At 36.6% G+C, this 23096-nt stretch overlaps 1 pseudogene; it reads left to right on the top strand.

Annotated features, from left to right (window-relative positions):
• Positions 1 to 20945: 20945 nt before the first annotated feature.
• LOC148184488 (dnaJ homolog subfamily C member 15 pseudogene) lies at positions 20946 to 21401 on the top strand (annotated as a pseudogene).
• The last annotated feature ends 1695 nt before the right edge of the window (positions 21402 to 23096 follow it).

The raw sequence follows: 23096 nt of genomic DNA, 5'->3' as shown, positions 1-23096 counted from the left end.
AAGACTTTTGCTTTTTACATCTGTATGTTAATTACCTAATTATGCATATTAATTTTATATATATGTATATAAAAGGGTCTAATGTATCACAATGTGAATATCCACTACAGTTCACTGTATCTGATTGCTAATGTCCTCCCATTAGTGAGAAGTTAAAGAATGTGATTAACAAATAATAAGCAAGCATATAAACAAAGCAAATCAAGAATAGAAGAGATCAATAAAAAAATTACAGCAAAGCTATAATTCAGAGCATTATCTCCATCCAAATATTTGAAAAACAATCAAGGAGCAAGATTTATTATTTCCAATCAGAGGGGAGCTAAAAAGTGCAAAATTTTAAAGGAATACCAACAAGAGTATTACAATTAATGGATCCTAACCACTTGATATATCTTCAACTAAAATGTAAGTTGAGATGCTAGGTTGAACTAGATTTGCGGAAATTTGCAAACCTCATAAAAGTTAGACAAGAGAAAATGTGCACACAAGCATTTGTTTATTTTCTTGCTTGTTTGTTTCATCTGTTATGAACCCTTGGGGTGCATAAATAATACTTTGAAGAAGTTTATGTTTGAAATCACTTTAATCATTCTCTGCCACAGGCCCCCATAGGAAAAAAATGTCTCTCAGGTTTATAAACAGGAGATTAGAGTCCTAATATTCAGTCTGAGGGGTAAAATCATGTAGTTTCTTCTCAATGAAAAGTTAACTAAAACTATAGTAAAAGATAATGTAAGCAGTATAATAAAGCACCTTAACTAGAAGCAGTCAGAAAAAGGGTAAAGAAAAAATAAAATAAATACAATGAGCTGAAAAATGTCTTCCACCATAAGAAGCTATATTTACGAATGAAATAAAACAACACAGCACATGAGAACAATAAACTAGATGGAAAGCAATTTCATTGCAGATTTAGGTAGTACTGAAAAACGGTATTTGGGACAACAGAAATTTTGCTGATCACCTAATTACAAAAAAATATTGCATGTGATATCACTGCAAGATTTTTTTTTCTTAAAATCCACTAAGAAGAAACAAAACAGTTCTGGGATCAGGATACACAAAAACCCATACATGGGTTACATAGACTTAGGTTCCATTATATTAAACAAATAAGAAAGGTTGTCTAAATATCAGAATCTCAGAATTTACATGGGGTTGGAAACACAGACAACTACATCCTGGACTATATCAAAATAATTGTTATCAGCAAGTTAAAGGAGATTCTGGCTTTGGTGAAATCCCCTCAGAGTGCAGCATCAAGCTTTGAGGATCCCAGCACAGGAAATACATGGACCTATTGAAGTGGGTTCAGAGGAGGACCACAAGGAACATCCAAAGACTGTAGCACATCTGCTTGGAAGACTGGCTGAGGGAATTGCAGTTGTTCAGCCTGAAGAGGAGAAAGTTCCAGAGAACCTCGCTGCAGCCTTACAGTACCTAAATGGGGTCTACAAGAAGGCCAGAGTGGGATGTGTAGTGATAGCACAGCAGGGAATGGCTTCAAACTGAAAGTAGGTTTAGATTAGTTATTAGGAAAAATTATTTTCTGTGAGGGTGGTGAGGTGCTGGAACAGGAAGCTCTTTTGACTGGCTGGTTAAAAACAACAAATGATAGTTTGAAGGAGAATCACCATTCTCACAGGGATGGACCAGCCTGCATCAGAGTTTTAATTCAACAGACTATAAATAAATGGTAGCATTTCTGACAGTAACAGACAGACATCTGGTGCAGCAATTTCTGCAGTCTGCTCTAAAGATCTACTCTTTCCTTTAGTACACAAGAGAAAAAATTAAAGAAAAATTCTCTAAACAATAAAGCAAATAATTTTTTTACATTGTGAGCCACTGCATTTGGATTATCTAACTTTTCAGGTGTAGAAAACAGAGGAGCTGTAAAAAAATTAAGAACTATGTCAAAAATCATTGATGTCTGATTTTCATAAAGCAACTAATGACAAAATGTGCATGTGTTTTTCAGAACTATCTCACTAGAAACTGAATAAAGTAGGTAGAAATTAAACAGAAGTGAGGAGATTTCAATGATATAAAAAATAATTAAGAAGAAATGCACATCATAAAATATAATCTCCTCTGTAAGCTCCAGGGAGAGCCCTCCAGTATCAAAGAATTGTTGAAAGCTGTGATGGGTTGATCCTGTCTGTACACCAGGTGCCCACCAAAGACACTGTCACTCCTCAACTAAACAGGTGGAAGAAAATATAAGAAAAGGTTTGTGGTTTGAGGTAAGGGCTGGGAGATCACTCAGGAATTACTGTCACAGTCAAAAGAGGTTTTAAGTTTTGTCAGTCAAATGAGAGTTGGATAATGAGAACTACGGAAAAATATGAACAAAAGTCCCTTCCCCCTCTTCTTCTTCTTCGTCTTCTCCCTTCTTCCTTCCTTTCCTTCCTTCCTTTCCTTCCTTCCTTTCCTTTCTTTCTTTCTTTTTCTTTCCCTATACATGAGTATTCTATGTTTGCAAATACAAAAAGGGCTGTTTGATTTAAGGTCTTGTCTGAAGATGACAAATTGTAATAAGAATCTAAAGATTTACATGAGAACTCTTATTTGTCTTAGATTATTAAAATTCTGCAGGAACAAAAATGAAAAAATACAGTTTTGTTTCTCTGATAAGATGAAGAAATTAAATTGGGTTTTTGCTTGCCTAGTGACAAAAAGAAAGAAAAAGATTGTTGCTCCTTAGGTCTAACTAAACTTTTATTTTATCTTCAAGTAAATCAAAACTTTGTAGAGGTGTACATGTGTTTAATTGTTTGGTGGAACAATAGAAAAATCTGTGTTGTTTAAGAACTGAGTCATTGGGGGTTTTTTGAATTAAAAAAAAAAAAGGGAACAGGGAATATAATTTTCATGTAAGCATTATTAAAACAGTAACAGACAGAATTTTACATGTCCTGATTGAGACCTCCCTCATAAAGGTAGGTGATAGGAATTTAATGGCAGTTTTCTCACAGAAAAAGTATCAAAGAATTGTAAAAGAGATTAAAATGTGTGACATGATACAGCATTTTCTTTTCTCTGGAAGCCTATTTTTAACTTAAATCAAAAACACTCTTTACAAATGGCACTGATGTAATTCATTAGAATCAAATAAATTTGTCTTAAATGAGCACTTCTGAGATTGAAATTCAAATATAAATGACTCCAAGAAAAATTTGAATGTTGCTTACATACTGTTCTTAATTCATTCAAAATCCCCAGCAAGTGTAACCCAGTGTGCTCCAAGATTTGAAATATTTGTTCCATTTTCCAGGAAGGAAATATTTTTTTTTCTGGTGAACTATTGCCAGCCTGCACACTCCTTATTCCTGAGCTTTGTCTTTCAATATTTTTTCACAAGTCAATATAAACAATAATTAATAACCTTAGCACACAACTAAATCATTAATTTTCCCTCCTCAGTTTAGTTTGTCTGTGTTCCTTCTATGACAAAATTATTTGCATATTTGAATGTCCTCTTTTTTTTGGGACAGAATTTAAGCATCTTGAGTATCTGAGATTACAAATACACAGCATACTGCATTCCCCCTTTCTCCAAATATTGTTGGACAGGATTAAAAGCAACTTTCTGACTTTGATCAGCAACTTCAGACTCTTGAAACAAAAGTATTTTTTGTACTGTAAATTCTATACCATCATTAAGAATTTGAATTTACCATAGTTGTGATTCCCAGATCATAGGCTGAAAGGCTCTGTTTTGGGAAATTTCGTATAAAAATCTATGGTATGAGTCTTTTTAGTCTGTCTTCTACTGAATATAATGCCTGAAAGTTTTTACATATTTGACATAGTTTTGGTGCGTTCTGTTTATTTTGTGCCTTTAAATAGTGGTTATGTAGAGTGCCAAGCTGAAGAACAAGTCTGGCCAATAACAAAAGCAGGACTCCCTTGTCCCTCCTTTTTTTCCTTTTTTTGCCTGTCCCTTTTCTCTTCCTTTTACTTTTTTTCCCTTTTTCCCTCTTCCCCCTTTCCTTATCCGTTTCTCATTTTTTCGTTTTCCTTTTCTTTCCTCTTATAACATCTACAAATCCGTATTTAGTTCTATCTGAGTAATTTTCACCAGAACTTTTTTCTCTGCCCAAAGTCAGTTTCATATCACACTACTGTCAGCACAGTTTCTTCATTCTTTAATTCTTGCATGAGAGTTTACGGGTGAAGTGTACTTTTAAATTTTGAAAAAAATAAAAGACATGATTTTGAGTTGCTCACTTGTATTATTACAACTAATTTTAAACAATTAGGACCTTTGCATTCCTTTTCCTTTGGCTGCCTTCATTTATGTTTTGATACCTTCTTCAGTCTTCCATCTGTGCTGATGAGAATTTCCTACTTTGGTGTAAATGCATACCCTTTATATCATAAAAACTTATGAAGATAGGGCCTCAAGTTAAAGAAATCAGGAAAACTATTTGAAAAAAGTTTACTTCTAACTTTACATAATTAAGTTCCTTCTCTCTGGAGAAGATAAAAAACATACTAAGATAACTGCATGGTGTTTGATTTGCGCAAAAATGCAGAACAAAAACCAAAAAGTTGTGAATTGAATGTGCCAAGGTAAAAGGAATATATTAAGAGCAATTTCTGTATAGATGTAATATACTGAACTAACCAGAAGAGTGGTTGCATCCCATAACTAGCTGCACAAGTTATGAGATGCAACTTATTTCTACTTTGCTGTTTAGCTCCTTTGCTTTCCCATAACTGAGTCAATAATGTGACCTAGGCAGTCTCACAAGGCTGACTTGAACTCTCTGACTTGGAGTGAAAGTCTCTGTACAACACTGTCCTGGAACAGTGGACTGGAAATACAACACAGTGAGAAAGGCCCATTCTTCTTACTAGTACAGTTTACAGTCACCAGCTGAAATGATGGAAAGTCACTTCACTGCATCTGGTCTTCCCTAAATGTGACAATGTCATGTTCTCTTCTGTCATCAATCTGACCCAGCCCAGTGGGGGCCTGATGGAGCTCAGCATTAGGCTGCAAAGTGGAAGGCAGAAGGTAAAAGCCTCTGTCTGTGACACTGTTCTGGATATTCACGCAGACTCTATCTGCTGTCCTGATACTATGCAATAGTCTCTAATGTGCATTTTGAGATAATGATAAGACATCCGTGTTGATGGCAAAATTTGGAGAAGCATCCTTGCCCATACTGAACAACAGCATGATTTTGAGATTCTTCTACTCTGAAAAAAATTAAATCATCGTCATCATCATCTTCATCATCATCTTGGTTTACAGAAGAAAAAAAATGGTTTTGGTCTCCTGCTGCTATAAAGCCAGAGAGTGGGTCACAATGTTAATGCCACCACCTTGACGAGTGCTGGGAAACTGTCTCATAAACAGATCTGGTTTTTTGCACCACCCATGTTTTTGAAGAAAGAGAAAAGAAAGAGTGAGGTCACTTTTTCATGTTCATCATTCAGTGCTAATCACTGAAGTCTCTAGTTGATTCATTGTCATTTCTGCCATATGGCTGAGTTGTTCAACCTTGGGTTTGTTTTATACAGTAGATATTTAATTGCTGCTGCTGCCTAGGCTATGGGGCTGGAAAGCTTACCTTGAAGTCCATTTTATCCATTAAATTTACAATAATGAAGCATTAAATTTTTGAATACATAAAAACTAATCATTGATGTTGACAAAGGATCATTGAATGTCTGCTTCAGCCCTGTATGCAATTTTAAATTCTATTTCATTTTAATTATGTATGAAATTACAACAAAATGAAACAGATGAAACAAGCATATAGGGGCATTACTTGCATGCTGTTTTGGTATTTATTTTTTATATTTGCAGTGGATGATTAAATCATAATAACTTGAAATGTATTTTATACTGATGTCACGTTCTTGGTTGTTACATAGTCTGCTTTTTCATACAGCTGCACTGAGCTACTGGATAATAAGACAAAATTCTCTAGCTTCACCAAATTATTTCTTCTGCTTAGATATACCATTGAAATCATTCTGAGAAAGTCATGAACGTCAACTAGGAATGAAGAATAAAACCTTTTTCAAAGGCAAACACTCAGTGCTTTAAATACTAGGCTTCTGGAAGCAGCCCAACAATTAATTTTCATTATTAATTTCTTAGTCAAATCAATCCATGTACATGTACATGTAGAAAAAAATTTACATTCACATCTCTTCCTACATGTGCATGAATTCCCTAATGACCAAATAAATGCAAGAGGATGGGGTCACCTGTGAAAACTTCCCCACAGCACTGTTTCCTTGGAGCATTTCCCAGCAAGACTCTGAAGGAGAACTGATGACAAGTGAGCTTCTGTTTAATGCACCTAACCTTATAAATGCATGCCTTTAGATACCAGGACAGAAGCTGAATATTTTTATATTCAGCTTTCCTCTTGACCTATAAATATGTGTGGTAAAACCTCTAAAAGGGAAAAAAAATAAAATAAAAAATCCAAGTTCCCCCATTCCAAGATGAATTTTGTAATTTTGCTTCCAAATTAAACATTTGATTAGCTGGATTTGTTGTTGCTGCTATTTTTTGGGTACTATGTTACTGAGGTGTCTTTTTGAACCCTGAATTCTTATGCAAAACACCCAGCACACTGTATAGTCTTCACATAAGTTGAAATCATAAAATATTTTTTTCTGAATTAAAAATAACCCAATGTTCTCTCAAAACTAAGGGAAATACTACATATATTGGCACCAGCAATCAGTCTGGATTTAAATAGCATATTAATTCTATGACTGCTTTCATTTTGGAAATGACAAATATCTATCTTCTCATCTTTAACAATCTGTTAGACTTCTGGGGGAAATATGTGGTGAGCTACCTGTGCTGATTTGCTTTCTTACCACAGTTGCAGTAAAATGGAAGAAGGTCCTTCTGAGACAAAAAAGGTTTATTCCGTCTGTAATTTGGAACTCAAATTCTAATGTGTTTTTAGAATAAGCATAAAGAAACATGAATATTTTTCATTGTTTTGATTATAAAATCTAATAATTATGTGTATAAAGTGGATACAATAGTTATTCACTGGGTATGTGCCAAATTACTGTAAAGGCACCCAAACAGATTTTAAAGCTCTCTATACTACTCCTAGGGAGTCCATTTACTAGCTTGGTATGTGCAGAAATTTTGTGGAACAGAAGAAACCCATCAATGCAAATGTATGGATAGCTCACACTCACTTAAATCAGAATAGGAAAGTAAAATGGAAAATGGCTTCTTTGGAGCTAAGATGGAACACAGAAATTTCACTGTTCCATCTGTGGTACACAAATTCCAAATAATTGAGCTTTTACACCCCTGCTGTGCTACTGTCTGGTGTTGGAAATTCCTACATCTCTGCATGCACCATTAAAATTTCCATTAGCAAGTTCTCTACTGGAAATGATCAGGTGTTTCTTGGTCACAACGTTTTTCTTTGGGGCTTTATCTGAGAATCTTTTATTAGTGTTTCTGAATCACAGTAATTTGTCCAATCCATAAGTGACAGCATCTAAGTAACCATTCTATCACTAAATTAGTGGGAATAGAATAATTTCTGAAAGACAGTATCTCCCTTACTAATAACTTTATTAATCGAATGCTATGTAACTTTTTAATAAAGAATGTGGGAAACAGCTGGCTGCTGTTTGTTGGTGCAGCAGGGCTGTCTTTTACATGAAAAAGGGTGCATTAACCTTAAAGCAAGATACCTAACTTTCAGTCCTAATTCTGACTTAAAAAAATACTTCTCTTGCTTTTTTCCCCCTTTTGTTTGTATCCTCCTATTCTGGGGTTAGACAAGATTTATAAATTACAAAAGTTCTGTCAAGAAAATACGAAGAATTGGCTTTCCTCAATGATTTATGAATGACACAGCATCCTGACTGCAGTGATGTCTAAATCTCTGAGTCCAGAATCTTATGTCCTGTTTATGACAATATATCCATATTAAGGATGTGTTGTCTTATGTCAAATATGGTCACATAACTTTTAAGTCATGAAGCAACCCAGTTTGGAAAGGACCACTAAAGATATACTTGTTCAGCCTATTGTGGGAAAGGTAGCTTAGATGAAATTATCTAGCATATTTCAACTACATCTTGAAAATGTGCAGGGATGGCAATTAACCATATACATGGAGATAATGTTCCAGTTATTAATGGTTCTCACTGTAAAAAAAAATTGTTTTCTTACATTAAGGTGAAATTTCCCCCAGTGTAACTTAAAAGCTTTTCTATTTGTGTTTTCCATGTGTCCCCTCTGGAAGAGAAAGCCTCCATTCTATTTGTAGACACCAATCAAATACTGGAACACTTGGATGTGGTGCATCCAGAGACTTCAGGGACAAAAATCTCATTCCAATAGTCTTTCCTCACAGAGCTGTGTCTCAATCCATTGGTCATCTTTGTGACCATCACTTCGGTCTGTCTCCAGGCTGTCTGCATATTTTTTTAATTGTGGGGACCAGAACTGGACACTACTCCAGATGCAACATGACAAGCACTGAGTATTTTGGGATTATCATTTTTCTCTCTGTGCTATTAGTACCCCTGCAGATGTGTTTGCCTTCATTACTGCATTGTTACTCTGACTTGTCCATCACAGCCCTTTTCAGCAGGGCTGCTCCCTAACCACACATTATAGCCCACACTGGGCCTCTTGTTTTTGTCATCCCAGGTGTGAGACTTCACACTTTTCTTCCTTAAACTTCATTCTCTTCTTGATATTTCACTCTCCCTGCTCACTTATGCCCCTCTGTAAAGTATCTTCCCTTCTGATTGTTCTGGTCTTTGCTAGGATAGAGTTTTTCTTTTTCCTAACTGGTATGGTGATGTTATTTTGGATTTAGTATGAGAATAACGGCGATGAATCACTGCTGTTTTGGTTGTTGCTAGGTATGGCTTACCCTGTGTAAGTCAAGGACTCCAGCTTCTCATGCCCTGCTAGCGAGTAGGCTGAAGGGCCACAAGGAGCTGAGAGGAGACACAGGACAGCTGACCTGTATTGGCCACAGAGGTACTCCATGCCATATAACATCATGCTTAATATAAAAACTGAGGGGAACTGGCTGGACATGTGTAAATGAGTGGTGAACAAGTGCATTATACATCAATTGTTTCGTATATTTTAGTTATTTTATCGTAATAATTACCAATTCATTTTTTCTGTCTGAAAAGTCTTTAAACTCTCTTAATTCAAGAGTCTTCTCTTTCTTACTCTTCTGTCTTGATTTAAGGCAGTTTAACAGGCAAACACTTGAAAAAAATTACCTCCCATTTAGTTTTAGCCTTCTCCTTTCACAAATGAGAGATTAATGTAAGAAGATAGAAAAAAAAGTTTACTAAAAAAACAGTAACAGGTAAAAATTACATTAATAATTCCTTGATACAATGGTGCTGAATTCTTATAGATTCCCCAGGAACAAAGTAAAACAAAATGGCTGAGAAGGTCCTCCCCCAATACAGCATCTTCCATAGATGGCCAAACCACCAGAGAGAAAGGCAGAATGGCAAGCAAGCCCTCCTCTCCCAACCACATGTGGAGAGTCAGAGCAAAAAGAGAAAAGCAATACAGCAACCAAAATTCTGTGATTGCAAAAGCTCCCTTTCCCCTCAAACAAAAATAGGGAACACGGACAAAATAAAAGGATCCTGGAGTCCAAAACCAGTCAAATGCCTCCCCTGAGCTGTTTGCTTCATGCAATCTCACAGGCTGCCTCTCTCCCCCAGCAACGGCAGCTCTGTCAGTAACAGTGGATGGAGAACTCATGGCTGGAGAACTACAGAACTCAGCAACTGGGGCAGTGGTGAACCTCTGCAGGTCTGGTGGCAGCAGTTCCTGCTGCAGACAGGTATTGAGAAATTCACTGAAACAGCTGCAGACTGAAACAGCTGCAGATTGCAAAATGCAGCTTCTCAGATTAGATAGATATGTAATATAATATGCATTCTTTTGGTGAGGGGGAGGGTTACCCATGACACACACCTGTGTATTCTATTTCCCATCCTGCTGGGCCACTTGTCCACTTAACCACCCAGTTTCAGGTCATCAGAAACTTGGCAGATGTGTTTTCCATCCCATCATCAAAGCCAAATGTGAAAGCACTGAATAGGCATGGGCCCCTCTATTAAGTCCTGGGAGAGCCAGCTTTGGGCAGGCTGCCCATCTGATTAAAAGCTTTTGAACAGCATGCTCTGAATGCAGCCTGTTACCCTCTCTCCTCTCCAATTCACAGCTATCCAACCAATCTGTGTCTTACAAATTTTTGCAGGAGAAGGCAGTGGGAAAGGGTGCTAAATGCTTTGCTGAAGTCTGCAAGAAACATCCACTGCTGTCCTTAAGAGAAGTGATCAGGCTAGTCTGCCATGACTTTATTTTGTTAAACCCAGGCTGGCTTTTCCACATTGTCTCTTTATTTGTTTTCTAAGTTATACGAGGACTTGTTTCATTACTTTGCTGGGTATTGAAGTAAGGTTACTGAACCTGTCATTTCCTTAGTCCTTGACTCCTTTTTTGTAGATAGGCATGACATCTGTCTTCTTCCAGTCATGAGAGACATCCCTTGATTTTCACAGCTTATTAAATGTTATAGGCAGTGGTCTTGAAACAGTGCCAGCCACTTTGACACTTTGAGGTAGATTCTGTCTGAGTCCATAAATTTATGTGGGTTGTGTCCTTGTAAGAGATAACAGCTCAGTCCATCTTCCACCACCAGTGTGTCAATGTATGTATCATAGCCTCTTGTTTCTGTGATCTGTTTCTGTGCTCCAACAACACTGGCAAAAACAGAGGAAAGAGGATACTGACAATCTTTCTCTTTTCATCAGTATTAGTGAAGTTTCCCTCCTTGTTTAGCAATGGACCTTTACCTTCCCCCTTTTTACATAAACTGCAATCCACCTCTGATTTCTTTCCTATTTCACTGGAAGAGTTTGAACTTTCCAGTTGTGAGCATTCCTAGCATGTTTCTATGATTCCTGTTGATATTCATAACTTATGGGTTTAGTATGAAGCTGCCATTCTTCGTGTTTGTTGCCCAGATTATATGCACTATTATATATGCACTTAAGTAGTTGGATAGCTGGTTTCTTGCCTTTTAGAAAGGTTGGGGAGCATTCTTCACTTCTTCACTACTGTGGTGGGTTAGCATTTATGAAAAAAAGTGGAAAACACCCACAGATGTGATGGCTCTGAGAGAGGATGCTGAGAGTTTTTTCTCTGCTTGAGACATGGCCATTTCTAAGAATTGACAGCATTTTTCACCACTGAAAAGTGAGATTACCTTTGTGAATACCACCTTTTAAACCTAAGCCTGGGAGCTTCTGGCACTCTTTGTTTTCAGCCTTGAAAGGTAACAGAACTCTGATGCAGCTGGGCCCCCTGCTCCCTCCGCGGCCTGGGCAGCCTGGAGGTGGGGCAAGGGGTTAGGCTGGAGCCCAGTGGCTCCTGGGCTGGGGATGGAGACTGTGTGGCATCGGCCCCAGGCTGGGCCAGGCTGTGCTGTAGCACTGGCTTCTCCCAGGAAGCACTCCACGCCCTGCACCCAGGCAAGCCCCCAGATGGCTGTTGACACTTGCTGACCCCTCCATGGCCTGAACAGATGGGTCTAAGCTGAGAACTGTCTGCTCCTTCCCTGCAGCTGCTGGGCTGAGAGAGAGACACCTGAAATCCAACACCATGAATAACTGCTGTGGCTTGGGCCAGATTTTAATCCTTTCACTACCCAGATGAGACCTACAGATTTAATCCCTTTCCAGAGAGAGGAAAGTGAGAGTGATCAACATGTAGAGAAACAACATAAACCATCAAAGTCAGTGAAGGAAGGAATCAAGCCTCAGATAGAGGTAGAATGAGGAGATGCTTTAATAAACTGAAATACTGTTTTGGTAAGGCCATGGAGATGAACAATAATGTTCTGAAAATAACACCTTTAATTCATGAAAAGAGTATTGGGGGGGAATGAACTATTCAAACTGTAAATCTAAGCAAAGGTATCCATTGATGAAGCTCAGCAGATGGTGAAGTAGCTGTGATCCCATGAGATGCTGGAAGAGAGAGAGTGAAGTGAGAGTTGATGAAGACCCTTTGCCCCAAGGGAGAAAAAAGGAAAACCTCTGTTCCCAGAAATGATCACAGAGACAGAAGAAGATAACTTTTGTCTTTGAATAACTCATCCTTAGAATAATACCCCTTGAATTCATGGTCCATGGACACACCTCAGGGTGGTGTGAAAATGGGAGGACAGCATGATGACAAAGGTTTTTTTTGGGCGCTGCCAATCATGAGACTGAAAAGCTTTAAGAAAACTGTTTTCTTGTGGAGAACTCTCCATGAAATGACAAGGGAAAACTTCTCTCTCTACAAAGACTGATGAAAAGATTATTGTATTGTTGGTACTGCTTTAACATCTCAAGTTTTGTCTCTATATTGTCAGTTGGACAAGGGAATGGTTGGGTGGTGGGGAGGAAGGGTTTCTGGAGATTTTATTCTGGTTTCTTATTCTTGTAGCTCTGTTAATAAACTTTCTTTATTCCTTTTAGGTTTTGAGCCTGTTTTGCCCTTCTCCTAATCCATATCTCACAGCAAGAGATGAGTAAGTATTCTGATGATTTTTAATTAGTTCTTGAAACCACCACAACCACTCTGGTAGGTGTGTTTATCTACCCTCTTGCTTATGAATAAGCAGGTGTTATAGCTTTGGTCCCTATCTAACAAGTTCATTAATTAGAGGAAAAATATTTTAGAAAATTTTTGTCTATACTATCTTTTCTGACAGCTGCAATTTCTGTCAAAACAGAAAACTCACTCTTTTCTCATGTACATGGTAGTCGAGATCTTTGCTTAGAACCTATTTATAATGGATTGAACTTAGCCCATACTCTTTTAAATTCAACAGAGGTTAAGTTCTTCCATGCTTTGCAATGGTGAGTCTTCACAAAGTGAATAATTTGAATTGAATGCAAGAATTTTGGTGTTTCTATCATCTTAATTATTAGCAGGCCAAAGGAAGAATCAAAGCATTATGTAAACTGTGTATTTAAGATTTAAACTATTGTTTTGCAGACACTTATACAGCATTTATTGATCAGCAAATTAGACACAAATTGTATTTACATAAGTGAAAATCATTAATGTCCATACTGAATGTAAAGTAGATGAACATCACTTTTTCATAAAGGGTAATGACCCTCTAAACCCTCTAAATATTCCAAACCTTATAATTAATATCAGATGTAGATTTTTAAAGGGATAATCTTTGCAGCATTCAAGTATTCGCTTTTTTCATATTTACAGTATCTGAAGCTCTTGTCATGGTGTTAAAATCTAAAAGAATGCTGGTGGCCTTTAAATTAGTTGCTCCTGATTTCCTCATTTCTTTTTCCACCACCAATACATACTTTTTATTTGTGGTATTTATTTCAGAAACAGGTTTTGAAGATTTTTTTGCCTGTTTCCCTCTTCAGACAGTTAAAATGGAAATAATATTTTTTTACAAAACCACAGTTCTTAATATAACATGTTTTCTAGGTCATAGCTATGATCACAAAAACAGTAAAAGTAGTGTATATTAAAAACATTTAAGTCTTAAATTCAAGTAAACACTTTAGAAGCAAGTAAAATACTATATATTTGCTTTTAAATTACTGTATTTCTCCTGCTTTTTGAGCTCTGTTTGTTTACACATCAAAGAAAAATTTAAAATAATTCAAGGCAATTGACTCTTGCCACAAGTGGGTTGTACCTTTGCATTTTATTTTGGAGAGTGATTTCCCAACAGGGACTTAAAAAAACCAAATCAATAGTCTGAAGAGTTTTGTGGCAGAATTCTGTTAAGTAATATAGGCACAAACAGATTGCACTGCATGCAAGTATACTCTCCTACTTTTTAGTTTTTAGGGTTTTTTTGAGTGCTGACACATCATCTTGGTAGTATCCTAGATGATTTACAGGTAACTATAGAAATGTCAGTTCCCTTCAAGTCTTGTGGACATCTGGATGTTTTCTCTATTGATGTTGAAGCACAGTGAAATTATGGCCTTTAACTAATATTAATAGTAAAAAAAAATCAGCAGGAAGAAAGCAAATCAACCCCTCACCAGACTGACCATGAACTGCTGTTGATTATCCAAGTGGTATTTTGTCATTGAAACCTCAGTTGGTTAATCACTTTAAACTGTCCATTTGTGTCAGACTGTCCTTCTAACTTAAGTAAATATTGCAAGGCTACTTTATCAACTTCAGATGAGCTTTAAGCATGTTACAAATTTTATTCCCTACCAACTAAGAGAACTACAGTGAAGAGTTGAAAGAAATACAGAAAGAAAAAAAAAAAAAAAAAAAGGCATTGTATCAAATAAGAATTGTCCAGGCAAAAAGGAATCCTAAATGCATTCTGATGTCCAGAAGGTGTTGCAGGAATTGCATCTGGACATTTGAATTCTGTCCACTGATTATCTTGAAACATTTTCATTGACTGAATAAAGCTGCCTGTGACCAGTGGGCAAGCTTTCTGCCCAAGCATATCAACAGATTATGTAAAAAATATAAAACTCTAAAATTCCATTTTTGTAACCTTATTATTTTCTAACCATAATATTTTATCTCCTAGTAGGTAATTAAAAGTAGATTAACAGTGTGTGCAAAAGACTGCTTTGGAATAAAAAGGCATCTGTCTTGAGGAGATTGCTCTGCTATTTAGTCCTTGACATACAGGGTCTTGGTAAGGAGGAATTAAAGCTAAAGTGAAAGGTCTAGACATAGCAAGAAGGAAGAATTGTGCTTGCTATTCTAGATTGTGATAAAGTGCAAACTGGAATGCCTAACTGATGCATCTAAACTCCTACTGATGTTTTTCTTCTGGTGTATCATGCAGCTGAATCAGCTTGTTGCTTTTTAAGATGATAAAAAATTATACTCTTCCTTTTTTTTTTCCCCCCTTACCTGACACATTCACTGTCTGTCACTTCAGGGAGTCTAGTAGTTTCTCTTAGTAGGACAAGCAGCACCTTTATTTAAGGGAGCTAATATAAATAACTTTACAGGGGATAGGGCAGTAGAGAGGCATCAGCACTTCAGGAGCAGAGGAGCAGCAAGCCTCTAAATCAATCCCTTCTTTTCCTAAGAGCAGTTTTTACTGTGCTCACATCAGTTACCTGTTTCGCAGCTCAGCCTCAAAGAGAGGAATAGACAAAACTAAATGAAGATGTGTTACAGTATTGTAAATGGATGGCTTGGTTTAGAGTTCTCCTGGGACAGCTTTGCTATTGAACAAAGGTATATATGAAACATGCAATCAGCTTAGATATTCCAACTAAAAAAGTGTTAAGTGAAAATACTCATGAGAAAGCAATGGGCCCTCTTTTTGAGATCTTCAGAAGCTTTAAGATTCTTAAGAAGTAAGCTTTGCTACTCTTCTATTGCTAGTTTGGAACATTCAAAGTTTTGGTGTAAGCTGTGTAAATACAGTGTAAGTTGAGATCAAAAATTCTTTTACTCAGTGTGAGAAAAGAACATAAATAGATTAACTAATTTGGAATTTATTTATCAATTCTCATATTAATTACGATTTGAAAAGCTAAAAGCCAGTGGAAAAATAAAATTGAAAAACTTACAATAAACATGGAACATCTACAGCTTCACTACCTTTTCTATATCGGGAAGTAGGTGTAAGACTTTGAGACATCTACAGACGATAAAGTGCACCAAGAAGGACAGAGTAGGGAAATACCATGATTTCTCCATGTAAGAGCTAAATTATTTTTTCTTATTTCCACACTTTACTCCCTGAAATTTAAATATAAGAATGTATTTTTGTTAAATTTTCTGAAACACAGATTCTTTTAATCTATTTCTTGATGCTCTGGAGATCCTTTTATAAGATAAAATAACAATTACAGTCAGGTTCTAGTTTTCTCTTAAATTGAGAAAAGTGTTGGTTCATTACTATTGAAATTGTTAGTGAGAATATAATGATACGGTATATCAAAAGATATTCTGAAACATCTGGAAAAGTGATAATTATTCACATTTCTTTTGATATTTTCAAAATTGTCAGTCTTATTTGAAGTAATTTTAAAGTAAAATAATTTTGAACAATTCCTTTAAAGTACTACATTTCAAAGATTCTTTAAGTTTTTAGAAATTTATTTTCAAGATTTTTTACTTATTTTTTCATTTTGTATAACATATTTTTAATACAATGATATGTGAAAACTTTTTCAGTCAAGAAAATAATTTATAACTAGTCCCTAGTTTATAGATATAATCTTCTTCATTCAGTTTCGCTACTGCACTTGCAGAACAAAAAAATCTTGTCCTCAGGGACAGATTTTTATGACAACTCTTGGGTTAATGTTTTTGGTTTTTTTTTTCTCAATAGCCACAGATATTTTATATTTATGAATCTTGTGACAAAGCCTAATATTGCAATCAAAACCTTGTAAATTTATCCCTGTATGATCCTACCTTACCAATAATCTGTTTTTCCTATGGTCATAAAAGTCCCAAGAAGGGGACTTTTAAAAGGACTTCTAAAAATGTTTTTTTCTGACTTTATAAAGAGAAAAGCATTTTTACTAAGGAGACTGACAACCTCTGAAATAAATTATTCACAAAAGCAGAGACTTCAGTCTCTTAAAATTCAGTCTATTAAAATTCAACAAAAACATTTAGCATATTTTCATCATAAACAGTAGTGATAAGCGGGTCTTACCTTTGCTCAGTCTTCCTCTTTTTCAAGGTAGTCTCCTCTTGCTGCTGTTCCAGTTTTTAAACTTATGGTCTTGAGAATTCACGAATAAAGCAGTTGTAATATTTTTCACCTATGGCAAGATAACTTTCTAAAACATTCTGTCTTTGGTACCTACTCTAATGTCACCACCAGTGCAGTTTGAGAGCATCTGAAATAAATGGGAGGCATTTTTTCATCAGGAGCGAACCACAGTATTAGCCTGTGTTGTTGGATAACTAGGAAGGAAGGAAGAAATAAGATAAATCACAATGTTACCATATTTTCTGAAAGAGTCATTGCTGGATCTTTTACATGATGAAGCAGATACTCAGAAAAAGCATTGAAGTGATCTGTGGTCCAGAGACAATATATCTAATATTATTTTAATAGTCATTCAGTGTATCAGCTTCTCTTTCTTTAAAAGGAGAATTTGTATCCTGAGTAAATATGCAATGTAATGAAAAAAAAATAAATCAAGAGATCATTGTGGACAGCCTATCCTTAAACTGTGAAATGAAATTCTAGGAGAAAGATCTGTTTGCAAGCATGGAATTAGCTTACAGATTACATTGTGTCCTTCTCACTTGTGTCTCCTTAAGGAGAGGATTTTTCCTTTACAGCAATGTGTGTCCTAAGAAGGAATCCGTGGCTTGTTGGTATGACCCAAGATATATAAAGAAGTACATCAGAACTATAAATTCCTAAAGGAGGAGGAATCATAGAATAGTTTGGGTTAGAAGGGACCTTTAAATGTCATCTAGTCCACCCCCCCTGCTATGAGCAGGAATATCTTTAACTAGATCAGGTTGTTCAAAGCCCCATACAACATGACTTTGAATGTTTACAGGGATGGGGTATACTGCCTTTCTGGGAAACTCTGTTCCTGGGTTTCAATACTGTCATCATATATTTTTTTCTTGTCATGTTCCAATGTGTGGAACTACAAGGAGCTCTTTTAAGAATGGATGGTTGGGAATGAAATTAAACCAAACAAAGCAAACATTGTACCTGAGAACTGTTTATTGGTAATGAAAGAGCAAAATAAAAAGGATTTACTCTATTAAAGATGGCTAGAGAAGACAGAGCAAGAGGAAGAAAAATGGGAGAGGGAGAGAGGAGACAGAGGGGAAAAGAGGGAATTATCTATCACCAGAGGTTGGGGAGCACTGTCAATGTCCACAAGGTGAGGGGTGTTCTCACAGCCTGCCTGGGGACAGCACCCCCAGTGACCAGACCAGAGGTGAGGTGGGAGATCCAGAAGCCTGGACAGGGTCATGACGAGGATCACATGGTGGGCAGGCTCAGAGGCAGGCTGGTTTGGACACAGGTGACGCAGGCAGGGACACAGACACAAAGCAGTCAGGACAGTGGTCAGGGACACAGGGGCAAGCAAGAGCCAGCGAGGGCAGGAGAGCCAAAAGACAGGACTCCAAAAGCAAGTTCAAAAAGCCTCCAAAGAGTCAAAAAGAGCCCCCAAGAGCCCTCCAAGGCTTATGATGCAGTTATTTTTTATGCCCTTGGCTCCTCCCAATGTCCACCTGCTGACAGATGATTCAATGTCCCACTGCATCCATTGGTAGAGACCTTTTGCTGTCTGACTGGGGTATGGTGTTCCCCTGCTGACTGCCTGTCCCATGTGAGACAGGACATGCTGGCCAGGTGAAATCTTCCCCAGAGACAAGGCTTTCCTCCATCTTCACCAAGCTGCCTCCTGGACATGGAACATGTACAACCCTTCTCCCACATGCCTCAACCTTTGCTGAGGCATAACAAAACTGAACTGGCTCCTCAGACTTATATTTAGTCCGAATATACTTTCTTTTAATTTAAAAAAAACATTTGTGCTATCACAGTAGGCTCTGCATTTTTCTTATAAACCTTAATGAAGCATTGAAAGGCTATGAGGATGTCTCCCTGGTGCCTTCTCTTCTCCAGACTCAACAACCCCAGCCTTTCCTCATAGGAGAGACATTCCATCCCTCTAATATTTTTTTGGCTCTCCTCTGGATCAGCTCAAACAGGTGTATGTCTTTCCTGTGCTGAGAACCCCAGACCTGGACAGAGATTCATACCTGGGGTCTCGTAAAATCAAGTGAGGGAGAGTCATCTCCCTTGAACTGCTGGTGACACTGCTTTTGATGCAGCCCACACTGTAGTTGGCTATGCTCTAGGCTTCTCATCTTCTCTCAGAAATGGTAATAATAATATATATAATTATAAACAATAACATATGTAAAGACCCCAAAGCAGATTCTTCTTTTCAGCACCCCTGCTGACTTTTAGAAGTAAAATAAATAATAAGACCATCTTGGAGCAATGATTTATTTAGCTGAATATCTCATCTATGCCAAAAGCCTGTAACAGGTGCCTACCTAATTTTTTGTACTAGTCAACAGGACATGGCTAGGGTACAAGTGTGAGAACTTACTCTGATGATTAAAGACAAAAGATGCCAATAGGCATAATTTAATTTGTGTCAATGAATAATCTCACAGAACATGTTTGGGAATGGTTCTGGGCTACAGCATGTCTGTTTTCAGCAGACGTTCACCTTTGAGAAGGAAACAAATGTTGTCTGGATGCAAACCATTACAACCTACTAGCTTAAGGGCTGAAAAAGTTTTTTGCTAGTTAAAACTTTTGTATTCATAGTCCATGGTGAATTTTTGTTGTACAAATTGATTCAATTATTTTCTGACCATAATAAAAGGAGATGAGCTGCTCAACTGCTTACTTGTGTATCATGTCTCTGAACTGTGCACAGTACTCAAGAGTAAGTTAAGCTGAAACTTTATAGAGTAAAACATAGGAATTTAGCTGCATATATGTCCTCACACCTATTATTTTACAAAAATTTCTAATGTTATTTTAATGCCTAGAATAACTCTTAAGATGTAGTAAATTGTTGCAGTCATCACTGTGTATCTAAAGCAAGGATTGATCTTGTTTATCACTTTATTTAATTTCTTATAATATTTTCTTGATTAGTTTTTAGTGTTGGCAAAATTGTTTTGTAATTTTTTTTTTTGACTGGTTTTAATTTTTATACAGATAGATAATTTTGAATTATTACCTACATTTGCTTTTAAAAATAATTTGGGAATAAGATGTATAGTACTATTTGTGGGATTCCTGTTAGGGTTCTTTGTGCCAGAAACTAACAATATCTTGTTTTTTTCTCTGTGTATTTTTACCTCATGCTAATATGTGAGAGAAAATTTCCTCTTAGCACTTAGTAGTTTATATAGTTTTATGTGAAGTGCTGAGGAACTTTTTTAAAAGATCCAAATATGAGTAAACTCAAATTCACTTAGTTTAGTCCTTCCTGGAACCAGGTTGGTGAATACAGTGTCTAATCTGCCAAGTTTGGCCTGTTGATAGAGTAAGGAGAGGAGAGTAATCTCTGTGCTGCCCTGTGACACTTCCACAGAAGATGCAAAATCTGAGAAACATTGTATCAAATGATAAACTAAAATCTGGGGGAAAAGAAACAAGAGAGATTTTTGAATTTTCTTACAGACACAAAGTTTTTCTCCATGAAAATTGGAGACAAAAAAACATTATAAACATTGGTTCTCTTTACAGTTTCAAACTAAAGTTTACAACCATGGTAATGAAAGCATGCATGTTTATCTTTCTAAAGATGTTTTATCTAAAATCAAGAGCTAATGAAACTGTTTTTCTACTGTAAGAGGTGGCTTTCCCTGTTCAGTATTGCTAGGAAAATGAAAACATGATTGAGTTCATAGTCCCATCTAATCTGTTCAACAGTGCCAGTATTTTTCTCCCGATACTAGAAATTGATTAAAAATAGCTCAAATGAACACAGCAAAGCAAATAAAAATCCTTGATAATAATGTTTTTAATGATTAAAACTGAAACCCAGCATCCACAACAAAAATATCCCCAAACAAAGCAACCAACAAAAAAAAAAAAAAAGCAAAAACAAACTGCACAAGAAAAGCCCTCAAACATATTTCTTTAGAAATAAATAAATAGATAACATTTTACAAGAGCTAAGGGATGTCTCAAGCATATGCACAAGGCAGAAGGAGAAAATACCACTAAAAGAGAACTGAGTCAGGATACTCTTGAGGAAACTCAAGTTGGTATGACAAGATGATACAAATTTGGAGGAGTGGGTTGCTGAGTGTGCTGTCTGAAATAATTCTGAAAGTGGATAACTCATCAACTACATATTCTCTTCTCCCTTTCATCATGGAAGGAGTCACAGCCTCCTCCTCTGAGAGCCTACACTGTGCCAAGCACACCTGTGTCCCTGTGGGAGCCATCTGGGGCCCTGCCACACTGGACTGACAGGTGACCAGAACTATGACATCAGCTGGACTTGGTGCATTTTGCAGGTCATTATGCTTCCCACCTTTGGAAAACATTGGTGCAGTTGATTACAGAGACAGAAAAAGGTATTTTGACCTCTAGTCTTTCATTATACTATAAAGGAGGATTTGAACAGAAAATGGCTGGGTGAGAAGCTATTCTTATTTTAAGTATAAATCCATGTACTGGAAAAGCCAAAATCAAAACAGGCTACAGAAAGACAACTTTGAATCATCTTTATATAGGAAGCTACCTGACTTAGCAATAAAAGTAAATGAAGCAAAAGAGTGCTGGAATCCGGTGACAAAGTATGAACTGCAAAGCTTTGGCCCCTAGGAGATTCAGCAGATACATAATGCAGCAATTTTCTCATTTTCTTCGGTACAGTTCTTGACACAATACATTCTGTCCACAACTTTATCGTGCATCTGTTGGGACACTAGAACACTACCCTTGCATTTGGTCCTTGTTTGTTTTTATTTTCTTGGTTTTTATCTTTTTTTTTTTTCTTTCTCTCTTTTTCTTTTCTTTTTTTTTTTTCCCTCACAAAACAGGGATTGCACTGTCTTGTCACTGAAGAAACAGGAGAGATAACATTTTTGGTTTATTGCAGAGGCAAAAAATAAAATTACTTCTTCATTCCTGATTTCCAGAGCATTGTGATGGGATGCGCAAACAAAAATAACTCAAAGTAGCTCACTAGACTTTTATCAGAACAAAAAGACAATGGGTTTGAAGGCTGTGATACTGATGCATTAGTTTAACAAGTCAACTGTAGCTTATTTCTGTGGAGGAGGCACGTCAGGTCAGGGAAGACAAGAAATCTTACAAAGAAATAGAAGTTAATTTATGAATGTATTCATTTCCTTTATATTACATAATACCAGCCATACTTATAAATACACACAGAAACACATTTGCAGTGTGACCATGCATCTCCTCCCAGACAGGAAAATGTTATTCAATAGAGCATCTCACAGAGAAAGTGCATGAGCACTGAGATTAGCTGTATGTTTTAAATGGCAAAATATATACACATGTATGAAACATGCTTTCTCTAGTCTGGGATATACAGTTTTGAAGATAAGTGTAAAATTTTCTCCTTGGAGTTCAAAGTATGTATGCAATCTGCAGTATAAAATTATGCTATATTGTCAATACCCAGACAATCTATATTACTTTTACACATGAACACTTCTATTTTTTTTACTATCACAGTTCTAGTAGTAGAAACTAGATACTAAACTAGAAAATACTATACTAGTAGATACTAGTAGAAACTAGATCATAAAATCATAGAATGATTTGGGTTGGAAGCCACCCCAAAGTTCTTCTTACATCAATACCCTTGCCATGGGCAAGGACACCTTTCACTAAACCACGCTGCTCAGAGCTTCATCCAACCCGGCCTTGAGCACTTCCAGGGATGGGGCATCCACAGCTTCTCTGGGCAACCTGTACAAGTGCCTCACCATTCTCACAGTAAAGAATTGAATACCAATACCTATTCTAAATCTAACCTCTCAATTTAAAACTGTCACCTTTTTCTTGCCACTCTCTCCCAGTATAAAACATCCCTTTCCCTCCTTTTTATAAGTACCCTTTTAGGTACTGGAATGATGCACTGGATTTTCCCTGAAGCCTTGTCTTCTCCATTCTAAACACAACAACTTTGAAAATATATTTTTATCCCTGATTTCACACAACTGCCTCTAGGTATTTTCTTATCTACTAGAAGCATCATAAAGGGAATTTAAACCTATGGATAATGACTCATACTTATTTTAGATGGCATATAAGTTAACACTGCTGTTCATACTCTTACCAAGACTGTGCTAATTACAAATATTTCTTGCCAAGTAAAACATCTATGATTAGAACATGGAGGCCTCCAAACCTCTTAAATGGTATGCCCCATAAAATAAGCAGTCTTTTTTACTGTCCTGTCATGTTTGCTGGTTTTCTAATGAAGATTAAAGGGAAGATGTAGCTGTCATCTGAAGAAAATCTAGCAAACTGTAGAAATCTTAC

This window comes from Pseudopodoces humilis, chromosome 4 (assembly GCF_049639895.1).
Source record: "Pseudopodoces humilis isolate 2021_Gansu_Grassland_sample_001 chromosome 4, ASM4963989v1, whole genome shotgun sequence".
Classification (NCBI taxonomy): Eukaryota; Metazoa; Chordata; class Aves; order Passeriformes; family Paridae; genus Pseudopodoces; species Pseudopodoces humilis.
The sequence above is the reverse complement of the archived record's forward strand: the minus strand, read 5'-3'. Positions and strand labels throughout refer to the sequence as shown.